The following is a 6000-nucleotide window of genomic DNA, read 5'->3' as shown; positions in this document are numbered from 1 at the left end:
TCAAGTTGTTTACTCCAGGTTTAAGCAAGGGGGGTAGATGTATCAGCAAACAAGTGAACAATACACAAGGCATACTGCAGTCTCAGTCAGCGTGTTCCGTCATTAATACAATGCCTGCAGAACACAAAGAAACCTGTTCACTCAGCTTAACAGCCTGGGCAATTCTATGATGGAATACCCGAGAGGTAATACAGGTAAAGTACAGTTTTGTACCTACCATAAATGTAGATTTTCGAGTGCTAATACAGCTGCAGTAATCACAGATGGGTTTTCTGCCGTCAGGCGGGTCCTCGGTCGGCTGAATTCCAAAGTCTAGGTCCGGCGTCGGTTGTTGTCGCTTTCTCTCCTGCCGTCAGTGAGGCCGGAGTATATAAGACACAGCCGACGCCATGTTCTTCAGTCTTTCTTGCCCCAGATGTCAGGTGCCCCCAGAAGGAAGGCAATACATATATTTTATATATATATATATATATATATATATATATATATATATATATATATATATATATATATATATGCAATGCAATATAATCCAAAATCAGTAGTTGCAAGCAAATAAACCATAGAAGGATAACCCAGTCAGGTTGTATGAAGAGGGGGTTAGGCCCCATGCCTTTACCAAGTGGGGAAGGAGGGAGAGTAACCTGTACTGCAGCTGTATTAGCACTCGAACATCTACATTTATGGTAGGTACAAAACTGTACTATGTTCATCGTGCATACAGCTGCTACAAACACAAGCCAATACCCTCGAGCCAAGGAACACAAATAGTGTTTAACGTTCTTTATTTAAAGATAAGCGTTTTCGCCTCCGCTATGCAGAAGCTTCATCAGAAAAAACACAGTAAAAAATAGAAGCGCCACTTTTAAACAGTGGAAACATGATGTCACTTCCTTAGAAACATTATTGCCAAGATGAATCAAACAAGGGGATAGTCGCTCCAAAAAAAGTGTTAAGGAATACAAAAATCTTTACCTTAAAGGTAAATAAAATCAAATAAAACAATAACCTTACATTCAATCTTATATGTAATAAAAATCACAATAATCCTAAAAAAATATATTTTCATCATAAAACATAAGATTAAAATGAACCATGTCATCTCTTGTAACTTTTATATCTTAGTATAGAGGAAATGTTGCAAGCCTCATTCAAACCGGGGTAAGAATAAGCATCCAACCCAATTTGCCACTCTAATTCTCCAGTCTCTAAAAACAGAGACTGAGGTCCACCCCTAGGGCCCATAGTAACATGTTCAATCCCCATGAATTCAAAACTATGCCCTATGTTATTCAGGATGTGTTTAGATAATGCATTGTCAGTTTTTTTATTTTTTATGGAATAACAATGCTGATAAATGCGATCACTAAACTTGCGGTCGGTTTTCCCTATGTAAAAACAAGGGCAACAGACGCAAAAGGCAGCATAAACAATAGATTTCGTGTTGCAATTAATTTTTGAGTGGATAGTATATTTCCTATCCCTAATTATAAAAGAACTGCCCGATCTTAAGTATTTGCATCTGTTGCAAAAACCACAGGGAACAGTACCAACCTGCCTAGTGAACTGAGTAGATGGAATGGTCCGTTGCAGTAATTCCTTCAAATTTTTCCCCCTTCTGTAAACAACAGAGGGGTGTGGGCCTAATTTTTGTAGTAATGTAGGGCTGTTATGAATGAAATACCAATTCTTTTTGATAATGGCCCAGATAGTACCGACTTGTTTGCAGAAAGTTAACACAAGACTAGCCTTAAAATCAGTTGAAGGGGGAAGAGTAATAGGGTTTGTATTGTCCCCCAATGGGCCATCCAATACTTCCATAACTGGTATAGACCTTAAAGCAGTGGGCTCATGGTCGTTATTAGATAACAAAGGTTTGTAGAAACCAATTTCTCTTTTCGTAGTGACCTCCTCAATCAGCTCTTCAATCAACAGGGCAGGATAACCCCTGTTAAGGAACAGATCTTTTAGGAAAGTACACTCGAATTCAAAAGCTTCTAGTGTACTACACATACGCACAGCTCTTACCAATTGTCCCTTGACAATTGATCTTTTTTGTTTGGGTGGGGGGTTGCTGGAGTAATGTAAGAAAGCATTACAATAAGTTGGCTTCCTGTGGATACATGATGAGAAACGATTGTTAACCAGATCCTTAGCCAACCTAACATCTAAGTAGTCGATTTCTATTGTTGAAAAATGGTGAGTGAATTTTAAAAACGTGGAAAAAGCATTCATAGATTGAATCAAGTCAACTACATCACTTTCATTACCATCAATCAAAATGAACACGTCGTCTAAAAAGCGCGTGTAATATTTTACCATGGTCTTAAATTTGGGGTTGGCCTTAAAAAATTCTTTCTCCCAATAAGCGACGACCAAGTTAGCCACACTCCCACCACTGGATGGCCCATTGGGGGACAATACAAACCCTATTACTCTTCCCCCTTCAACTGATTTTAAGGCTAGTCTTGTGTTAACTTTCTGCAAACAAGTCGGTACTATCTGGGCCATTATCAAAAAGAATTGGTATTTCATTCATAACAACCCTACATTACTACAAAAATTAGGCCCACACTCCTCTGTTGTTTACAGAAGGGGGAAAAATTTGAAGGAATTACTGCAACGGACCATTCCATCTACTCAGTTCACTAGGCAGGTTGGTACTGTTCCCTGTGGTTTTTGCAACAGATGCAAATACTTAAGATCGGGCAGTTCTTTTATAATTAGGGATAGGAAATATACTATCCACTCAAAAATTAATTGCAACACGAAATCTATTGTTTATGCTGCCTTTTGCGTCTGTTGCCCTTGTTTTTACATAGGGAAAACCGACCGCAAGTTTAGTGATCGCATTTATCAGCATTGTTATTCTATAAAAAATAAAAAAACTGACAATGCATTATCTAAACACATCCTGAATAACATAGGGCATAGTTTTGAATTCATGGGGATTGAACATGTTACTATGGGCCCTAGGGGTGGACCTCAGTCTCTGTTTTTAGAGACTAGAGAATTAGAGTGGCAAATTGGGTTGGATGCTTATTCTTACCCCGGTTTGAATGAGGCTTGCAACATTTCCTCTATACTAAGATATAAAAGTTACAAGAGATGACATGGTTCATTTTAATCTTATGTTTTATGATGAAAATATATTTTTTTAGGATTATTGTGATTTTTATTACATATAAGATTGAATGTAAGGTTATTGTTTTATTTGATTTTATTTACCTTTAAGGTAAAGATTTTTGTATTCCTTAACACTTTTTTTGGAGCGAATATCCCCTTGTTTGATTCATCTTGGCAATAATGTTTCTAAGGAAGTGACATCATGTTTCCACTGTTTAAAAGTGGCGCTTCTATTTTTTACTGTTTTTTTTCTGATGAAGCTTCTGCACAGCGGAGGTGAAAACGCTTATCTATAAATAAAGAACGTTAAACACTATTTGTGTTCCTTGGCTCAAGGGTATTGGCTTGTGTTTGTAACAGTATTTCCATTCGTGTCTTCATTAGTATGTCGGTGCATACAGCTGCAGTAATCACAGCTGGGTAGAGTCCCAAAGCTACGCACAGGGTGGTAGGTACTAGGTGGAACTGGTATGAGCCAGAATGCCCTGCAACACAGCAGTGGCAAAGCCTGCTCTAGTTTTGGAATATAAAGGCAGGTGGTAGTGTTTTGTGAAGGTATGTACGGAACTCCAAGTGGCTGCCTCCAAAATGTCTTTGGTAGGAACTCCTCTGAGGAAGGCTGTAGAGGTAGCTGTGGCCCTGGTGGAGTGGGATCTGATGCCTGTGGGAACAGATTTCCCATGATAGGAATAACAAAACCGTATGCAGTGGCCTATCCACTTTGAAATTGTCTGCTTGGTAACTGGCTTCCCTTGAGCCCCTACAGCATAGGACACAAAAAGTTGTTCTGATTTCCTGAAGGACTTTGTTCTGTCCAAATAATAACGTAACTGCCTATGGATGTCTAAAGAGTGTAGCAGCCTTTCCCCTTTGTTTTGAGGATTGGGGTAAAAGGTAGGTAAGTGTATGGCTTGATTTAAAGCTACCCTGGATACCACTTTAGGCATACATGACGGGTTGGTACGAAGGGAAACCCTGTCCTGATGGAAGATGAGAAAGGGCTGCACCGCCATGAGGGCCTGCAGTTCCGAAACCCTACGAGCTGAAGTGATGGCCAGAAGGAAGGCTGTTTTCCAGGACAAATATTGCAAATCTGTTGAGGCAGCTGGTTCAAAAGGAGGCAATGTTAATTTTTCTAGAATGTAATTAAGATCCCAGGCTGGTATTGGTTGTTTCCTTGGTGGTCTTATATTCTTAGCCCCTCTGAGGAACTGTCGTAAGAGTGGGTGAGAAAATAAAGGTGGATCCGTGTTGAATTCTGCAGAAATGGCTGAGGCATGGATTTTTATGGAAGAAAATGAAAGTCCACTGTTCAGCAGCTCAGCTAGATACTGCAATACCTGAGGCAAATTCAGTTTTCTAGGGTCCTGGCCCTTTTTCTCATTCCAAGAGCAAAACCGTTTCCATTTTGCGGAGTAAGCCTTTCTAGTAGATGGCCTTCTGGCCTCCAAAATGACATCCTGCACCTCCTTGGAGAGTAGGGTCTGTTGTGGTGTTAAGGAATTTTCCATGCAGCGAGATTGAGTGTTTTCAGCTGACTGTGAAGAGTTTTGTAGCTGTGCTGAGTCAGCAGAAGAGGCATTAGAGGTAGGGACCAGGGAGGAGTATGGGTTAGGATCCTCAGGAGCGGGTACCAGTGTTGCCTTGGCCAATCTGGAGCAATCAGTATCATCTTCGGTCTGTCTGCTCTTGCTTTCAAGAGCACCTTGGGCAGAAGAGGCAGAGGTGGGAAACTGTAAACTGTCCATGCTGTCCAACTGAATGAAAGGGCGTCCACTCTCCAGGCCTTTGGATGAAAGGTCCTCGAACAAAACTTTTCCAATTGATGATTCCTGTGGGAGACAAAAAGATCTATGTCTGGCCTCCCCCACACTTGTATTATCTCTGTAAACACCTGAGGATGCAACTTCCATTTGTGTGGATCTGTCATATTTCTGCTTAGATTGTCTGCCAGAGTGTTTTCCAATCCTGGCAAGTACTGTGCTTGAAGTTCGATTTGCCATTCCAAAGCCAAGTTCAAAGAGTCATGGCTAGTCTGCACAAGGGGTATGAATGTGTTCCTCCTTGTTTGTTTATGTACCACATTACTGTGGTGTTGTCTGTTCTTATCAGTAATTGTCCTGGATGCAAGAGGTCCTTGAAAGCTGTAATTGCATTTATTACTGCTAGCATTTCTTTTTGATTGATGTGAAGGTGCTTTTCCTTTTGGGACCATTTGCCCTGAATGCACCTGCCTGTCATGTGCGCCCCCCAGGTGTAATCTGAGGCGTCTGTTGTGATGACTTGATTTGCTTGAGGCTTGCAGAATGGGAGACCTGTGTTTGCTTGACATGCTTGGGCCCACCATAGAAATTCCTTTTGCAAACATGGAATTATTGGTATTATTGTTTCCAAACTGTGACTGTGTTGAGACCATAGGTTTTTTAGGTACCATTGAAGTTTTCTCACATGCAACTTTGCACATGGGATTAAAAGAATGCAAGATGCCATAAAGCCCAGAGCCTGCAGGATTTTCCTTGCAGTAAGCCTGGTACATTTTGCTAGTATTTTGAAGTACTGAGTTAGTTGCCCCTGTTTTTCTGGCGTAAGATAGGCCATCTGGGTGTTTGTGTCCAAGTTGGCACCCAGGAAAGTTATTTTCTGAGATGGTGTTAGCCTGGATTTCTCTTTGTTGATTGTGTATCCCAGAGAATGCAGTAACCGTGTTACATAAGCCAGATGTTCCAGAAGTATGTGCTTGCTGTCCGCTTGGATCAGGCAGTCGTCCAAATAAGGGTAAATTTGTATCCCTTGAAGTCTGCAGTAGGCAATCACTGATGCCAGGCATTTTGTGAATACTCTGGGCGCAGTAGATAAGCCAAAGGGCAATGCAGA

The 6000-nt window shown here is 40.9% G+C and overlaps 1 protein-coding gene across 1 annotated transcript in view; it reads right to left on the bottom strand.

Moving 5' to 3' along the window:
* The window catches only part of ESS2 (ess-2 splicing factor homolog), a 508376-nt gene that overhangs the window by 115123 nt on the left and 387253 nt on the right, over positions 1-6000 (bottom strand). The window lies entirely within an intron of this gene.

The sequence above is a fragment of the Protopterus annectens genome, chromosome 4.part0 (assembly GCF_019279795.1).
Source record: "Protopterus annectens isolate FY-2018-M chromosome 4.part0, PAN1.0, whole genome shotgun sequence".
Taxonomy (NCBI): Eukaryota; Metazoa; Chordata; order Ceratodontiformes; family Protopteridae; genus Protopterus; species Protopterus annectens.
This window is presented reverse-complemented; position numbering and strand designations above follow the sequence as displayed.